The sequence below is a fragment of the Somniosus microcephalus genome, chromosome 16 (assembly GCF_052327205.1).
Source record: "Somniosus microcephalus isolate GS21.2 chromosome 16, FLI_Smic_1.0, whole genome shotgun sequence".
In the NCBI taxonomy this organism is placed as follows: Eukaryota; Metazoa; Chordata; class Chondrichthyes; order Squaliformes; family Somniosidae; genus Somniosus; species Somniosus microcephalus.
Window position 1 is genome coordinate 39,967,454 of NC_141002.1, and position 18,595 is coordinate 39,986,048.

The following is an 18,595-nucleotide window of genomic DNA, read 5'->3' on the forward strand; positions in this document are numbered from 1 at the left end:
AAAGGCATATGGGATACTTGCCTTCATTAGCCGAGGCATAGAGTATAAGAGCAGGGAGGTTATGATGGAGCTGTACAAAACGCTGGTAAGGCCACAGCTGGAGTACTGTGTGCAGTTCTGGTCGCCTCACTATAGGAAGGATGTGATTGCATTGGAGAGGGTGCAGAGGAGATTTACCAGGATGTTACCTGGGCTGGAGCGCCTCAGCTATGAAGAAAGACTGAACAGGCTGGGGTTGCTTTCCTTGGAGCAAAGAAGGCTGAGGGGGGACCTGATTGAGGTGTACAAAATGATGAGGGGCATAGATAGGGTAGATAAAGAGGAACTTTTCCCCTTAGTAGGGGGGTCAATAACAAGGGGGCATAGATTCAAGGTAAGGGGCAGGAGGTTTAGAGGGGATTTGAGGAGGAACTTTTTCACCCAGAGGGTGGTTGGAGTCTGGAACTCACTGCCTGAAAGGGTGGTAGAGGCAGGAACCCTCACAACATTCAAGAAGCATTTGGATGAGCACTTGAAATGCCATTGCATACAAGGCTATGGACCAAATGCTGGAAAATGGGATTAGATTGGACAGGGTTTGATGGACGGCGCAGACACGATGGGCCGAAGGGCCTCTTTCTGTGCTGTATAATTCTATGACTCTATGACTAAGAGAGTCTACCGTATAAACTGTGCCATAAGCAGACCAGATGACTCAGTGGATTCTGTAGTGAGTAATTTCCAGGATGTGTTCAAAGGATTTGGAGTTCTACCATTCACTTACAAGATCCAGCTAAAGGAGGATGCTCAGCCAGTGGTACATGCTCCACGAAGAGTTCCAGCACCCCTGCGTGACCGGCTCAAGAAAGAACTGGACAGAATGACCACACTAGGAGTCATCAGGAAAGTCAAAGAGACAACAGACTGGGTTAACTCCATGGTATGTGTAAAGAAAAAGAACAATGATCTAAGAATATGCATGGATCCAAAGGACTTAAATGCAAACATAAAACGTGAACACTACCAGATTCCCAAGCGAGAAGAAATCACCAGTGAAATGTCAGCTGCCAGATACTTTACAAAGCTCGATGCCTCACAAGGATTTTGGCAACTAAAACTGGATGAAGAGAGCACCAAATACTGTACCTTCAACACACCATTTGGCAGGTATTGTTTCCTCAGAATGCCTTTCGGGATAGTATCTGCATCTGAAATCTTTCATAGAGCGATGGAACACATAATTGAAGGTCTGGAAGGAGTCCGGGTCTATGTTGATGACATCATCATCTGGGGCTCCACACTGAAAGAACACAATGAGCGACTGACTAAAGTGCTACAGAGCATACGCCGGAATGGACTGAAGCTCAACAAAGCCAAGTGTCAGTTTGGCGTCCAGGAAGTCACTTTCCAAGGAGATATTCTATCTGGTAAAGGAATAGAGCCAGATATGGAAAAAGTAAACGCCATACTCAAAATGCCCCGACCCACTGACAAAAAAGGAGTACTACGCATCATGGGGATGCTAAACTTAATTGGAAAATTCATTCCTAACTTGTCAGCCAAGACAACCTGTCTGCGAGACCTGCTACATAAAACAAATGAGTTCGCATGGACAGAAAGACATGAACAAGAGTGGATGAACCTCAAAACAGTGCTGACAACCACACCTGTACTCACTTTCTTTGACCCAACAAAGAGAATCAAAGTGTCAACGGATGCATCAAAGGATGGCCTAGGCGCGGTCTTGCTACAAGCAGAGGGTGAAGATTGGAAGCCTGTTGCCTATACCTCCAGGTCTATGACTGATACTGAGTGTCGATACGCCCAGATTGAAAAGGAATGTCTAGGCTTGGTAGTTGGATTAGAAAAGTTCCATGGCTACATATATGGACTTCCCACCTTCACAGTTGAGACAGACCACAGCCCACTGGTTGCCATCATAAAAAAGAACCTGAATGAGATGTCTCCAAGGATTCAATGACTCATGATGAAGCTGCAAAGATATGACTTTGAACTGATCTACACACCAGGCAAATACATAGTGTTAGCAGATGCACTATCCCGAGCACCCACAATGAGTCAAGTGAGCTCTACTGAAGAAGACGTGGATGTTCATGTGAGTATGGTCACTGCTGCGCTGCCTGTGTCAGACACAAAATCAAAGCAAATAGCAGAAGAAACAGTAAAAGATACAGTGTTACAAACAGTAATAGAGAACATTCATCATAGTTGGCCAAAAAGTTCCTGTCCAAAATACTATCACATAAGGTCAGAGTTGAATGTCGTAAGTGGACTATTACTAAAACAGAACAGAATAGTCATTCCACAGGCTCTACGTCAAGACATGCTCAAAAGGATTCATGAGGGACACCTCGGAATTGAAAAATGCAAAAGGAGGGCAAGAGACACTGTTTATTGGCCTGGCATAAATAAGGACATTGAGAACATGATAGACAGATGTGAGACATGTCAGAAACACCAGAACAATCTCATGAAAACACATCAGACTTACCCGTGTTGAGAAGATCCACACGTGAAGTAAAAAAGCCTGATAGACTTAATCTTTGAGTACAAAGAAAACCATATTGAAAATGTGTTGACTGTTGTGAAAATGTTTATGTTTATAGAGCACTAACAAAAGTGTTACTGATATCTTCTTTATCGTGTTTCTTGAAAGTTGATTGATATTGATTTTGTTTAACCGCAAAGAAAGGGGATACTTGGGACTATGATCAATAACATGTCATTCTAGAATGGTACACTAGATGGAGCCGTAGAGCTGTATAGAGCTGTATATTTAGTTGTATGTGTTTAAGACTACACTACCCACAATGCACTAGGCTACCCACAAGGCAGTAGTCAAGATGGAAGCCTGCACACAGAAGCACACATGCTGAATCTCTACAGATGCTGTACCTAGAGAACGTGTACTGAATAAATAGCTAGCTAGAAGCTAGCTGTTCATAATAAGAATGTCTAGTTATTAATGAACATAACACCAATGACATAGGTAGGAAGAGGGATGAGGTCCTGCAGACAGAGTTTAGGGAGCTAAGAAAGAGGATAAAAAGCAGGGCCTCAAAAGGTAGTAATCTCCGGATTACTACCAGTGCCACATGCTAGCGAGTACAGAAATAGGAAGTTAGAGCAGCTGAATGCGTGGCTGGAGAAATGGTGTAGGAGGGAGGGCTTTGGATTCCTGAGGAATTGGAACCGTTTCTGGGGGAGGTGGGACCTATACAAACCAGACGGGTTGCACCTCAACAGGATCGGGACCAATATCCTCGCGGGGGGTTGCTAGTGATGTTGGGGAGGGTTTAAACTAGCTTGGCAGGGGGATGGGAACAGGAACCTAAGTATAGAGTCAATAGGGAGGGAAGAAAAACTGGAATTGGAAAACAAAAACGTAGAAAGTAAATTGCAAGGACTGAGGAATCAAGGGCTAGATAGTAGTCAACAAGGAGGTTTGCCTGTACTAAATGGTATATACTTCAATGCAAGGAGTATAGCGAACAAGGCAGATGAGTTGAGGGCAGGGGTAGATACTTGGGACTATGATATTGTAGCTATTACAGGGACGTGGCTGAAAGAGGGGCAGGTATGGCAGCTCGACATTCCTGGTTACAGGATTTTCAGACGGGATAGAGAGGGAGGTACAAAGGGAGGGGGGGTCGCGGTATTGATTAAAGAAACTATTATAGCTGTGAGGAGGGATGATATGTTGGAGGGCTCATCAAACGAGGCCATATGGGTCGAATTGAAAAACAAAAAAGGGCAATCACACTGCTGGGAGTGTACTACAGACCCCCAAACAGTGAGAGGGAGATAGAAGAACAAATATGTAGACAAATATCTGAGAAGTGCAAAAACTATAGGGCAGTAATAGTAGGGGATTTCAACTACCCCAATATTAACTGGGATAAAATCAGTGTGAAGGGTATGGAGAGTGCGGAATTCCTAAAATGTATCCAGAAGAACTTTTTTAGCCAGTATGTAGCAAGCCAAACAAGGGAGGGGGCGGTTCTGGACTTAGTTTTAGGGAATGAAGCTGGGCAGGTAGAAGGTGCATCAGTGGGGGAGCATTTTGGTGCTAATGACCATAATTCTGTTAGATTTAAGGTAGTTCTGGAAAAAGACAAGGATAGACCAGGAATAAAAATTGTAAATTGGGGAAGCGCAAATTTTGCTAAGCTCAGAGGGGATTTAGCCATAGTGGACTGGAAACAGCTACTTGAAGGTAAATCAGTGTCAGAGCAGTGGGAGGCATTCAAGGAGGAGCTCTGAGCAAATATGTGCCCTTAAAGAAAAAGGGTGGGACTAACAAATCTAGAGCCCCCTGGATGTGTAGGGACATACAGGGTAGGAAAAAGAAAAAAAGGGAGGCGTATGACAGATACTAAGGGCTAAATACTCCAAATCTTTAGAGGAGTACAGAAAGTGCAGGGGTGCAATTAAAAAGGATATTAGGAAATCAAAGAGAGAGCATGAAAAATCCTTGGCAAGTAAAATCAAGGAAAACCCAAAGATGTTTTATAAATATATTAAGAGTAAGCGGATAACTAAAGAAAGGGTAGGGCCTATTAGAGATCATGAGGGTAATCTGTGTGTGGAGGCGGGAGACGTCGGTAGGGTTCTTAATGAATACTTTGCATCTGTTTTCACAAAGGAGAGGGGCAAAGCAGATATTGCTATCGGGGGGGGGGGGGGGGGGGGAGGAGTGTGAAATATTAGATGAAATAAACATAGTGAGAAAGGAAGTATTAAAGGGGTTTAGCAGCTTTAAAAGTGGATAAATCCCCAGGCCCGGATGAAATGTATCCCAGGTTGTTAAGCAAAGCAAAAGAGGAAATAGCAGAGGCACTGACCATCATTTTTCAATCTGGCTTCAGGTGTGGTGCTGGAGGATTGCTAATTTGGTACCCTTGTTTAAAAAGGGAGAAAAGGATAGACCGAGTAATTACAGGCCAGTCAGCCTAACTCGGTGGTGGGAAAACTATTGGAAATAATTCTAAAGGACAGGATAAATCTTCATTTAGAAAGACACAGATTAATCAAGGATAGTCAGCACGGATTTGTTAAGGGAATATCGTGTCTGACAAACTTGATTGACTTTTTTCAGGAGGTAACAAGGAGGGTAGATGAGGGTAGTGCGTTTGATGTAGTATATATGGACTTTAGCAAGGCTTTTGATAAGGTTCCACATGGCAGACTGATCACGAAGTTAAAAGCCCATGGGATCCAGGGCAAAGTGTCAAGTTGGTGCAAAACTGGCTCAGAGACAGGAAGCAGAGGGTAATGGTTGATGGGTGTTTTTGTGACTGGAAGGCTGTTTCCAGTGGGGTTCCGCAGGGCTCAGTACTAGGTCCCTTGCTTTTTGTGGTATATGTCAATGATCTAGACTTGAATATAGGGGGTATGATTAAGAAGTTTGCAGATGATACTAAAATCGGCTGTGTGGTCGATACTGAATTTGGGAGGGCTAACAAGGAAAGGGAATACACATTAAATGGTAGGATACCGAGTAGTGTAGAGGAACAAAGGGACCTTGGAGTGCATGTCCACAGATCCCTGAAGGAAGCAGGCCAGGTAGATAAGGTGGTTAAGGTGGTATACGGAATGCTTGCCTTTATTAGCCGTGGCATATAATACAAGAGCAGGGGGGTTATGCTTCAAATGTATAAAACACTAGTTAGGCCTCAGTTAGAGTACTGGTCACCACATTACAGGAAAAATGTGATTGCACTAGAGAGGGTACAGAGGAGATTTACAAGGATGTTGCCAGGAGTAGAGAATCTTAGCTATGAGGAAAGACTAGATAGGCTGGGTCTGTTTTCCTTGGAACAGAGGAGGCTGAGGGGAGACCTTATTGAGGGGCATAAATAAAGTAGATAAGAACCTATTTCCCTTAGCAGAAGGGTCAAAAACCAGGGGGCACAGATTTAAAGTAATTGGTGGAAGGTTTAGAGAGGATTTGAGGGGAAATTTCTTCACCCAGAGGGTTGTGGGGGTCTGGAACTCACTGCCTGAAAGGGTGGTAGAGACAGGAACCCTAACCACATTTAAAAAGTACTTGGATGTGCACTTGAGATGCTCTAACCTGCTGGGAAGTGGGATTAGGCTGGATAGCTCTTTGTTGGCCGGCGTGGACACGATGGGCCGAAATGGCCTCCTTCCGTGTTGTAACTTTCTATGATTCTATGATTCAAAAAGCAGCACCTCCTTCCCCCTTTTCACCGAATTGCCAACTTTACACTCAGTTTATGACCACTCTGTTCATTAGCAAATAACGGTTTACTTTTATACAGCTTTTTGAACCACACCCAAGTTACAAGTGCTCACTCTCATTGCACTGGTTGATGGCAATTGCCATCACCAATTTGGAGGTAAGCATGTGCCCCCTTCTTAAAGGGGCACAACCAATAAAAGCTGTAACTTAACCAAAATTAAAAGGAAACTTAACAAATTAAATCAAAATTCTATTCCCCGGGGTGATGATGCACTCCAGTCCCTCTGGTGCCCAACGGCCTCAAGCGTGCCGGTGGACACCGCATGCTACATCTCCAGGACACCCAAGTGCGCAGTTACAAGTGCTCACTCTTATTACTGGCAGTTGTCAATTTAAAGGGGCACAACCAATAAGGACTGTAACTTATACAAATTAAAAGGAACCTTCATAAATTAAATTAAAATTCTATTACCAGTGGTGATAATGCACTCCAGTCCCTGCGGTGCCCACCGGTCGCAAAAGGCCTCGAGCATGCCGGTGGACACCGCGTGCTCCATCTCCAGGGACACCCAGGCGTGGAGTTACAAGTGCTCACTCTTCTTCATCCCGGCAATTGCCAATTTAAAGTTCAGCATGTGCCCCCTTTTTAAAGGGGCACTACAAATAAGGATAGCAACTTAAAAACAAATTAAAAGGAGCCACAACAAATTAAATGAAAATGCTACACCCAGGGGTGATGATGCACTCCACTCCCTCCGGTGCCCACCAGTCGCGGAAGGCCTTGAGCGTGCCGGTGGATACCCAGTGCTCCATCGCCAGGGAAACCCGGGCGTGCAGTTACAAGCGCTCACTCAGCTTCCTGCTCACAGTAATTACCCCCTATTCAGGCAATCACTTACAGCTGATTGACTGTTAACTGCCATTAACGTGCAGTTTCTGTTAACTGTCGACTAACTTGCAGTTTCTTTGACAGTTTAACATTCTAAATTAAATTCTAAACGTTAAACTAAGTTTCAGTTTGAGACCTACTTTCCCAATAATTACCAGAGAGTTGCACTCACCAAATTCCCAACTTTACACTCTGTTTAATATGCACTCCATTTACAACAACTCTATGTGACTACTCTGCATGAACAGCTTCCATCTAAGGTCTGAGTGCTGCAGTGGAAGCTCAGACTGCTTCCTTGCAAGCTCAGACTGCTGGCATCATGGCGCTGGATACTACTGTTCAAAGGAGCTTCCAGGGCGTCACAGCAGTCCATCAATCTGTTCTCCAACAGATCAGTAGGATTGATGAGGCTCCACCCCAGGAGAGTGGCAGTGGCTCCATGGAGCACGAACCTGCTGTCCTCTCTCAGGATGATAGCATTCCTGCTCCCAGCCTTGCCACTCTGCCAGTGCCCTTGCTGTTGCCTGTCAGCCAGCCCAGACTGCTGCAGCCCAGGCCAAGATGGTGCAGTTTGAGGCCAGGCCTTCTACGTCCACAGCTGCTTGAGGTCGCCCTCCAAGGGGTCACAGTCCAAGGATAAGGGGTAAGCCATTTAGGACTGACACGAGGAGGAATTTCTTCACCCAGAGTGGTGAACCTGTGGAATTCTCTACCACAGAAGGCAGTGGAGGCCAATTCATTAAATATATTCAAGAAGGAGTTAGATATATTTCTTAAAGCTAAAGGGATCAAGGGATATGGGGAGAAAGCAGGGACAGGGTACTGAATTTGGATGATCAGCCATGATCTTATTAAATGGCGGAGCAGGCTCGAGAGGCCGAATGGCCTACTCCTGCTCCTATCTTCTATGTATCTGCAGTCTCCTCAATTGAAGGTCAGCAGCCTTCCATCACCGATGTTGTAGCCACTGAGGAAGCACCTCGTAGGAGCACTAGGATAGACAAAGGCACACAGAAGACAGGCATTAAAGGAATGCACATGGGTGATTAGTTTATTTTTATTTTGGATTAGAATGTGCATTTTCTGGTGGTTTTTATTTTTGTGTTGTCAGAAAGAGGACGATGTGATGGCCAGTGATAAAGGAAAGGTAAGCAGCGTGGGACTGTTGGTGAATGGGGAAGGTGTGGTTGAAGTTACTCGTATCACTCAGGAATTATTTGATCACCTAGAGTCCGGGCAGAGTTGTAGCCTCCCTTTATTTTTGTCTTCTTCCACTTCCTGCTCCTCTTCCTCCTCCTCCTGCTCCTCAGCTTTTTGCCTGATAAATGGTGGTAAAGGCTGGTCCCTCATAATGGCCAGATTGTGCAGCATGCAGCATACTACCACAAATCTTGATACCCGCTCAGCTGAGTGCTGCAGGGCTCCCCCAGAGTGTTCCAGGCAGCAGAAGCGTTGCTTGAGGACGCCGATGGTGTGCTCTATAGTGTTCCTTGTGGCAGCATGGCTCTCGCTGTAGGCCTGCTGTGCAAGTGTGCGTAGGTTCCGGATCAAAGTCATGAGCCATGTCATGAGTGGATAACCCTCGTCACCCAGTAGCCAGCCTTTGACTTGCCATGGTGGGCAATTACAGGTGGCACAGAGGTCTGTTGCAAAATGAGGGAATCGTGACTACTGCCAGGGTAATGGGCATTAACTTGCATGATGCACTGTCTGTGGTTGCACACCAGCTGCACATCGAGGGAGTGGAATCCCTTTCGGTTCATGAAAATGGCCGAGTTCAGATGAAGCACACGCAAGGCAATGTGCGTGCAGTCAATGGCACCCTGCACAATGGGGAAGCTTGCAATCCGTGCAAACATTTGTGCTCACTCTGCCTGCTTGTCTCTGGCAAGAGGGAATGAGATGAAGTTGTCTCTCTGTGTACAGAGAGCATCAGTGACCTCCCTCATGCAGCAGTGCACTGCAAACTGCAAGATGTTGTTTCTATCTCCAGCAGCAGCCTGGAAGGAGCCAGATGCATAAAAGTTAAGTGCCACAAGCAATGCTGTCCTTGTCCTACTTTGAGTTGTGGTGGTAGCAGTTGGCAGATTTCAGTCACAACCTATTTTGTGAAGCGAAGACGTCTCATGCATTCGTCCTTGCTGAAGTTGAGGCAAAAGAATTGCTCCCTAAAGACCCTCGGTGGATATGGCCTCCTGCTGAGAGCCCTTCTGCCTCTCCCCCTCTTCTAGCAGCTTGTCCTGCTCTGTGTGGCCTTGCTTCATTCTCCCAGTCTCTCTCAATTCCTAGAGGAAGTCCTACCAGGTCACCCATGTCCGGAAGCAACTTGTTTCAGCACAAGCTTGTAAACCAACAAAAAAGTACTTCGGCACTAGCCAGACCTCTCCCTGTACACTATTCAAACTTTAGCCAAGTATAGGAAAGCTCCAGTGTACAATTTCACCAGCAGCCAGAAGAAATAATCCGGCAACTAGCCTGTAAGTAGCTCATGATCCCTTTAAATAGCGCTGGTGGGAGTTTAACCTTGTGTTCAGCTGTGCGAGGTTAAGACATGGCGTAGACGGGGGCGTGGAGTTCAAAAATGGCAGTGCTGTCGTCAAATCACCATTGCACACTGATTGACTTCATAATCTGCCTTCTCTGCATGCTGCAGGTGGTCGTTAGGTGCGCACCCACAAACCTTTTTTACCACAATGGCGTCCTGTGCACTTCCCGTCGGAAGTGTATGCATGCATCTTGGACCCCATTTTTGAACATTAGGAGGCTGTGTAGCGCCTAAAATCAGACACTACACAGCCCAATTTCGCCCTTAAAGGGTCTGGAGAGTTTATATATTAATTTAAATTCTTTGATTGTATTTTTCACTACAAATACTCGTACTTGCTTCTGATTGCTTCTCACAGGACCAGCCCATTGGAAGATTTTCAGATCCCCCCACCTCACCCGCAGTGAGAGCTTCTCAGGTGCAAGTATGGCATTCCCTGTGGGCCTACCGGTGTAGGCCATTATCACGGAGGAGGAAGAGCAGCAGCAAGGCTGGAGCTAAGGAGAGTCAGGCATCATTTAAGGAGGTTGCAGCCCTCCAGGTATATACTGGCAGCACAGGTACTATAAGGATCTCTCTGATGAGCTGTGGATAAGAAGAGTGCACTTCATTAAAGAGGAAATAGGGCATCGGCCTTCTCCCTCAGGGTACATGCCAGTGGAATGTGGGATGGGACACCAAGCTGCTCAGGAGCAAGCCGACATGAGATGAGTCTGCCTCAGTCCCATGATTCTCCTGTATAGCTTGAGGAGTCAACTTCCTGCAATGCTGGCCCTCAGATTGCACTTATAAGGAGCACTAGAATAGGTGATGGAAAGGCACGTTTAGGCACACAGGGGAAGTACAGTGTTAAGAAAGAGTAGGGTGATTGTGTGTACTTTGCAATTATTGCATTAAAATAGACTGCACTGACATGGTGCTTTGTTATACATGGAAATTACAGTTATACAAAGAAGGGACCTGTTGCAGGAAGACCTCCAGCCAAGCTCATCTGCTTGCAGTGCTCTTTCAGTGACGAGGAAAATGATCCTCAACTTTGATGGCACAGGGTCATTTCCAACGGCCATGAAGCAATCTCTGTAACGTCATCAAGTACACAGTACGGGCGTGCATTTGTCAGGTTACTGATGCCCTTTACATGAGAGTGGGGCATTCATAAACTCCCTGACCTCTTCAAAGAGAATCAAATAAATGGATGGCTTCTGGGCAACAAAGTATCGCTCTTGTCTAACACCATAATTCCCCATGGTGCCCACATGTGCCTTTCTATCACCTATTCTAGTGCTCCTTATAAGTGCAATCTAAGGGCCAGCATGGCAGGAAGTTGGCTCAAGCTGTACAAGAGATTCTTGGGACTGAGGCAGTCCTCATCTCATGTCAGCTTGCTCCTGAACACTTGGTGTCGCCTCCTATATTCCACTGGCGTGTGCCCTGAGGGAAAAGGCTTGGTACATGCTGCTGTCCTGAAATATGGCAGTATCAGGCAGGTGGACATCAGCTGTCAGCATTCCACTGGGTCTTGGATCTGTGGCCCCAATGATCAGCAGAATGGCTGGTCTAATGGCAGCTATCAGATCCTGAAAGTCCACAGTCTGGAAACTAAGATGCATTCTGCGCTCCATTCTGTCCCTTAATGCCTCTAGGGCTGCAGTCTGTTTCTGTGAAAGTGGAGGCACCAACTAGTCCCTGGCCACTTCTTAGCTGAGGATCTGCTGCACACGGCATTGGAGGTGTCTGCAAGGTGCCGCTCTGTGATGTTTCCGCAAAGGACAGTTGTACACACAAGAGTAATGGCGTAGCTCCTCCACCTCCCTGCTGCTCCTCCGCTTTTTCATCATTATCTTCCTCTGCTCCCCACTGCTGTGGTGAATCTACAAGAAAGGAGGGTAGAAGCTAAGAAAGGGTGACCATTCCTCCCTTGGGATTAAGGAGACATGGAATGGGGTGAAGTGTTATGTCTGGGTGATGCTTCACAGGGATGCCAGGGCAACAGTGCAAGTGCTCAGTTAGTAAAGTGGTGCTGTCAAGATGCCGTTGACATCACCATCTCCCATGGCAATAGCCATGCGAGACCCCACTAGCTTCATGGCCTTCTCCGCGAAGGGGGTTAGGGGTTTAAAAGGTGGGGACACTCCCTCTGTAGCCTGCCTTTGGCAGACATTGTGTACCAATTTGTCTTTCAAGAAGATAAAGTAAATGAGGGTAAACAGTTGAGGAGTATGTGCCAAGAAGCATGGGAGAACTGAAATAAGACATTAGGCGGTATGAAGCTGTTAAAGTGAAGGAAGGGGTTTTAGGGTTGTGCATGCAAGTAATTGGTGTTGGAGGGGCTGTGCAGCCATAGTGCAGGATACTAAGTTAGAGCTGCCCTTAACCCAAATGCACTGTGAAGGGTTAGTTGTGCAAGTGTTGCTTTAAGAGGGTGAAGAGTGTGCTGGTGCCTAAGGTGGGCAAGGAAGCAAAAGGGAGAGTGTCCAGTGTATTACCTTGCCAGCCCTGACGAGGTTGTTGAACCTTTTGCAGCACTGCTCTGCAGTACTCGGGGTGAGGGCGTTGGCAGTCAGTGCCAGATCCCTCCAGGTGGTACAAGTTACATTCCTGGCAGGCTTGGTGGCACCCACACCCAGGAGTCTATGCCTCCTGCTTTCACTCTCCTCCAGGATGGCTTGGAGGTCTGCAGCTGTAAAGTTGTATATTCTTCTCCTGGATGGGGCCATACCTGCTGCCCTCTGTATCCTTGAGGTTTTATTATTCTGTACAAATATATAAAGAGATATTGCTAAGACATATAGTGAAATTACTTGAGAGTAAAGTGAAAGAACCAAGCACTGTTCCTTTCTTCCTTTTTGTCCCTCAGTTTGCTACTGAAGAGTGTTATCTGAACCGTGTTTTTAAAAGCTCGCACATCCACGCAGTTCAGCTGCTTAATCTGTTGTACATGGGTTTTACACCAACAACTATACCCATGGGTGCACAAACGAGCAGACCCAGGAAACCAGGTGCAAGTCCCTCTACAGGCCTCCGACAGGCACAAAGGTGGAGCAGCGGTGTAACTCATTTAAATGACATTCAGCCCAGGGAGTGTTGGCACATTTTGTGACTGTGTCGGACATGATAGCCCAACCCTGATACTGTCTGCACCAAATGTCAACTGCTTCCTCTCCTCAAGCATTGTTCCCCTCTCTAAAAAGATTAACTTAAGCCCCTTTATTCTTTCCAAATAGCCGCCTTCTCTACCTTTCCTCTCTAAAGCTTTGAAATGCATCATCACCACCCAACTCTCTGTCCACCTCTCTCTCCATTCCCTGTTCCCATTCCCTGTTCAAATCTCTTTAGTCTGGTTCCCGTCCGCTCCACAGCACTGAGACTGCGCTGGTCAAAGTCGAAACCTATTTCTTTGATCCTGCCTTCGGTCATCTTCCCTAACTCTTCCTCTGTTGCTCAGGCTCCATTTTTTGGCCTTTATGAAACACCTTGGGATATTTATTTATGTTAAAGGCGCTTTATAAATGCATGTTATGCCACTCCAGCAACACTCTGTCACTGTGACAGTGCTGTATTATCCTTTCTCATCCCCTCAACCTCTCTGCAGCCTTAGAACATTCTCTTGCATTGCTTTTTTCCCGCACAATTCACTTCCATAGCACTGCCTCTCTTGGCTCCTGTCCAACCTGTTGCCAGCACATCTTCCACAATGCCCGCAGTCACATCCAGTGTGCCCTAAAGTTCCATCCTTGGTACCCCTTATTCCTTGGTGACATTATATATAAGCATGAGGTCAGCTTTTATTATGTACATTGATGATATCCAGTTCTACCTCTCCACTAGCAGCCTTGATTTCATGATTGTCACTGGGCTGTCAGAATCCTTGTCCAACATAAAACAGCATATGAGCCAAGATTTTTTGCACTTCCAACACTGCAGAAAAACAAAACCATCTATTCATCCCACCAGAAACTCCACACATTAACCCCAAATCCCATTCCCACCAAATGCTTGCCAACTCTGGAAAAAATGAGCTTGAAAATCCACATCCAATTTATCACCATGATTGCCTACTTTAATCTCTGAAGCATTGCCCAGCTCCACACCGGTTATCCCCACTGCCACCCAATCCCACATCTACAATTTTGTCACCTCCAGACTCTGGTCTCCCAAGCTCTACCCTACATGATCTCCCAAGCTCTACCCGACATAAACCCCAACTTAGCCAGACCTCTGCCACCCTCATCTTACCTGATAAAAAATTCTGCTAACCTATCATCCTAATTCTTGCCAAACACCACTGGTTCCCATACACTAGCATGTTGATTTCACTGGCCTTGTCTAAATCAGTTGCAGGCAGATTTCCTTGGAAAAAAATGACGCAACTCTGCTCTTATGCCAAAGTTCTTTAGGAGACGAAGGCCTAGAATTTCCTGAAGGTAAGTTAGGCAAAATTTCTCTTTTCCACTGACAGTTGAGCAAATTGACATGGCTAGAATTTATACTCGTGGACTTTGAATGGGTGAATAATCTAGCATGTATCCGATAGCATCACCCTCCTTACCTTTGAAACCTCCTACATCCCTGCCCGCACATCTGCTCTTCCAAACCTGGTCTGTGTGCCCCTCCTCCCTGCCCCACTTTCTGCTCTGCCATCAGTGGCAGAACAAACTACAGGAAACTCTCGTTTAAATGGCACCTAAATATCCGGAATTCTCTATTAACCGGCAAAATTCATACTCCGAAAACACCTCAATAACCGGAAATGTTGCTGAGTCTGAGTCCGAGTCTCCCGCGGTGGCCGAGTTAGTCAGTGTGGGTAGTTCTCCAAACTGCCATTACTCGGCTTCTTGGCACTGTCAGAAGTCAGAACACCTCAATAACAGGAGTCTGACTCTTTGTTCGTTAAAAATAGCCTCGGTAGATAACCCTCTCCGTCATCCGGAATTTTTAATCAACCGGCAACACGCCGGTCCCGGATAACGAAGAGTTTCCTGTACTAACTTACCCCTACACTGAAACTCCTTTGCCACACCTTGCTATTTATTTCCACACCTTAAAACCTACCACTTCAACAGTGTCTTTATATACCTCCCCCAGCCCTCTCCTCCGACTCCTGCTTGGGCTCAAACCCCACCCCCGCCCCCACCCTCTATAAAGCACCTTGGAACATTTTGTTGTTCACATGAAAGTATGCTTCAAAGCCATTCAACCCAACAACCTCTCTCCTCCTGTGGACTAGACAGAACCTGGCACACAGTGGATTTCCTGGGTCACTGAAGTTTATGCCGACATTTATGACCATTTTTATGCCAATCTTGCCGACGGGAACAGTCGGGGCCCGAGGAAAGCGCGGAGCATAGTCCATCTTCCCTCTTAAAGTCCCTCCTTATCTAACTGATGTCATGAAAATTAAAGCTAAGCCATCAAACCATCATTTATGCATATTAAGTACAGCAAGTTTAAGAAAATGCAACTGAGGAAGCTTTTCTTTTAATGTAACAGATTCTGATGCCATAAAAAACATTCAAAGATATAGAAAACAGTGCATGTCTCAGTAAGGAGGAATTAAAAAAAAAAGAAATCGCAAAAACACCAGAAATAGTGATTTTGGGTTATGGTGCGTCTAAAATTGAGCGTAAATTTACACCCGTTCAAAATGGATGTAAATTCAGGAAACTCATATTTTCTGGTATTTTGCATGGGGGCGGTGATATGTTAATGAGCCAAGTGGGGTTACAGTGACCATCACGTGGGAGCGGTCCAAATGATTGAGGAAATTCGCGCGTGGCGATGTTTCGACATAAAGCCGCTGTAAATCAATCAGTTATGCGCAAATTCCTTTCGAGAAAATGACACAACTCCGTTATAGCTATGCCGAAACTCCAGGCCTTTGTCTACTAAAAGGGAAGTTAGGCAAAATTTCTCCTTTCCCCCAAGACAGTGGAACAAAATGCCATGGCTAGATTTTATGCTCAAAATGGGCGAATAATCTAGCCGGTCGGCAAAAACCGACCAACAACTTCAATAAAGCTGGCACAACAACTTGTATTTATTTCGCAGCTTTAATGTAAAGAATGTCCCAAAGCACGTCACAGACAGGTATATGTAAAAGGACGCGACTGCTGCCAATTAAATAAAGTGCGCAACTCCAGTGGTTTTTTGGTTGTTCGCGCCAGACTTCCCACAGATTGGTGAGAGAGGGGGAAGGGAATGGGGAAAAGAAATTGCTGTCGAACTGAGCCATGTCAGGAGAAGAAAATAAAAATTAAAAGTTGAATTGACATTTATGCGCTGCCAATCTGAGCAGAGAAAGGAGGGGTGGGGAAAAGAGATCGCCGCTGCCGAGCCGAAAAAGAAAGCTAACATGTATGCGCTGATGAACTGAGCCGAAAAGAAAATTAAAATGTTGAATTGGTGTTTCTATCGGCTAAGGAAAGTTATGAAAGTTAACATTTATGCGTAGAATGTTTCTGCACAGCTTCCGGTTCATTGGCAGCAATCACTCTGTTATGTAGGGAAAATGGACGCCGAGCCAGAGAAAGAGAGATTGGAGGGAATGATTAAAAGTTTGGTCAAAATGACGTGTTTTGAAGCAGGAGAGGAAGGTGGAGTGATTTAGGGCAGGAATTAGAGAGAGTGGAACCCAAACAGCTGAAAGCTCCACCACCAAATATGGGGCACAGACAGGATAGATGCACAAGAGACCAGAGTCAGTAGCAAAGAATATAGGAGGCTGGGAAAGAAATATAGGGCTGGAGGAGGTTGCAGAACAAGGGTGGTATGAGGCAATTGATTAAAAGATGAGGACAAGGATTTTAAATTTGAGGCATTTGGGGACAGGGAGCAGATCTTAGATCAACAAAAACAGAGGTGATGGACGAGTGGAACTTAGTGCAGGATAGGATACACATGGCAGAGTTTTAGACAAAAAATAGACATCCATTTATATAGCGCCTTTCACGATCTCTGGATGTCTCAAAGGCCTAGAAATTCAGTAGGCTGCGCCACCCGTTAACGCCTTAAGAGGGCGCTAAGTGGGTCGGAAGCCACTGGCCACGCCTCCCGCTACATTCAGCAGGATGCTAATGGCGGCGCTAGCCGTTAGCGCTGCGCCGCCACCGATGACGTCATCGGTGTGCGCAGCCCCCCGCTGACGCCCCGATCGCGAAATTTAGATGCGCCCCCTGCTTTAACGCCGGACGCTATGTACGACTGGTTCAGGGGGGCCTACCTGCGGCGGTAGAGGCGCTAATTAAAGGAGAGATGCGGGGCGGCCATTTTTGTTGCTGGCCGCCTGCCAGCACCTCTCCGCGCTGCCGTCCCCGGCCTCCGGAGCCCCCCCCCCCCGCCCCCGCGGAGTGCCGACTCCGTTCCAAGAGCCCGGCACTTCCTCGGTGCCGGGCTCTTTTGCTGGCACTCGCGATCCTTGATCGCGCTGCACAAGGCCCCTCCCCTTTAAGAAGGGGAGGAAGGCCTACAGTACCGCAGCGCGACGTGCCGCAGCATGTGGCGCTGCGGCACGTTGCGCAGCGATATGCAGTTGCAGCGCCCCAAGAGGGATGTGGGGCGCCTCCAGCAGCACTGCGCTTCCCTCTGGGGTGCTCAAACTGAATTTCCGCCGGGCGGCCGCGACCGCTACTTTTAGCGCCCTGGCGAGGCTGGCGCCCCAAACGGGGCTATAGTGAATTTCTAGGCCAAAGTGCTTTACACCAATGAAGTAATTTTGAAGTGTAGTCACTGCTGTAATGTAGGAAACATGGCAGACGATTTGTGCACAGCAAGATCCCACAAACAGCAATGTAATAATTGACAGATAATTTGTTTTAGTGCTGATAGTTGAGGAACAAATATTGCCCAGGACACTGGGGAGAACGCCCCAGCTCTTTTTCAAAATGTGCCATCTTTTACACCATCTGAGGGCAGACAAGGCCTCGATTTAACGTCTCATCTGAAAGACAGCACGTCCGACAGTGCACTCGTCCCTCAGCACTGCACTGGAGTGTGTCAGCCTAGATTTTGTGCTCAAGTCTCTGGAGTCGAACTTGGATCCACAACCTTCTCACTCAGAGGCTAGAGTGCTACCACTGAGCCACAGCTGACACTTCCAACAAGCTGGAGTTTATGGAGGGTGGAGAGTGAGAGGCCAGAAAGGATAGCTTTAAAGTAGTCAAGTCTGGAGGTGTAGAAGGCATGTATAACATCTTGCACAGCAGAACGGTTGTGGTAGGAGCAGAAGCAGACAATGTTGCAAAAAGTGAAAGTATGTGGCCTTTTTGTGGAAGCTCTGGAATTTGAAGCGTAGCTCAGGGTCAAACTGAGGTTGCGAACTGTTGGGTTCAATCCGAGGCAGTGGTTAGGGAGCGGGATAGAATTAGTGACAAAGGAGCAAAGTTTGCAAGAGGGGTCTAGAATGATGGCTCTGATCTTCTCAATGTTTAGCTGGAGGAAGGTAAAACTCATTCAAGACAGTCAGCAACAAGAATACAGATGGTGGAGAGAGCAATTTCTCAGGGAGAATCAGGTTCATAGTCCCAAACAGGTGAGAAGTTGGGGATGGGCAATGAGATCTAGAGGGTAGTGAGACAACTGGATCACTGTCCCTTCTCTCAGTTCAAGTAGGTACTCTTCTTTCCCACCCCCAGTCCGAGATGACATCACCCCTCTTCTATTAAAGCTGGCACTTCCTACATCCTCAGTTAGTACTGGTGATTTCGGAATGTTGATACCACTGGAGCTTTAGTATAGAGATTTTGAACTATTTATTACTTTCCTTATATGTGGAAATAGCACAGTTTAACATCTAACATCTGTAAATGTATATTACATTACTGATATTTAATTCACTGTACATTTACTTCAGAAAATTGATTTGCCTTTCACAGAATCTTCCTCACATCTTTGAAAATCTAACCAATGCAGCTAAAGCAGGATGTGCTGTGTACAATATGAGTCATAACATGGATATGCT

General features: G+C 46.3%; 1 protein-coding gene across 4 annotated transcripts in view; it reads right to left on the reverse strand.

Moving 5' to 3' along the window:
* The window catches only part of pparab (peroxisome proliferator-activated receptor alpha b), a 185,045-nt gene that overhangs the window by 56,804 nt on the left and 109,646 nt on the right, over positions 1 to 18,595 (reverse strand). The window lies entirely within an intron of this gene.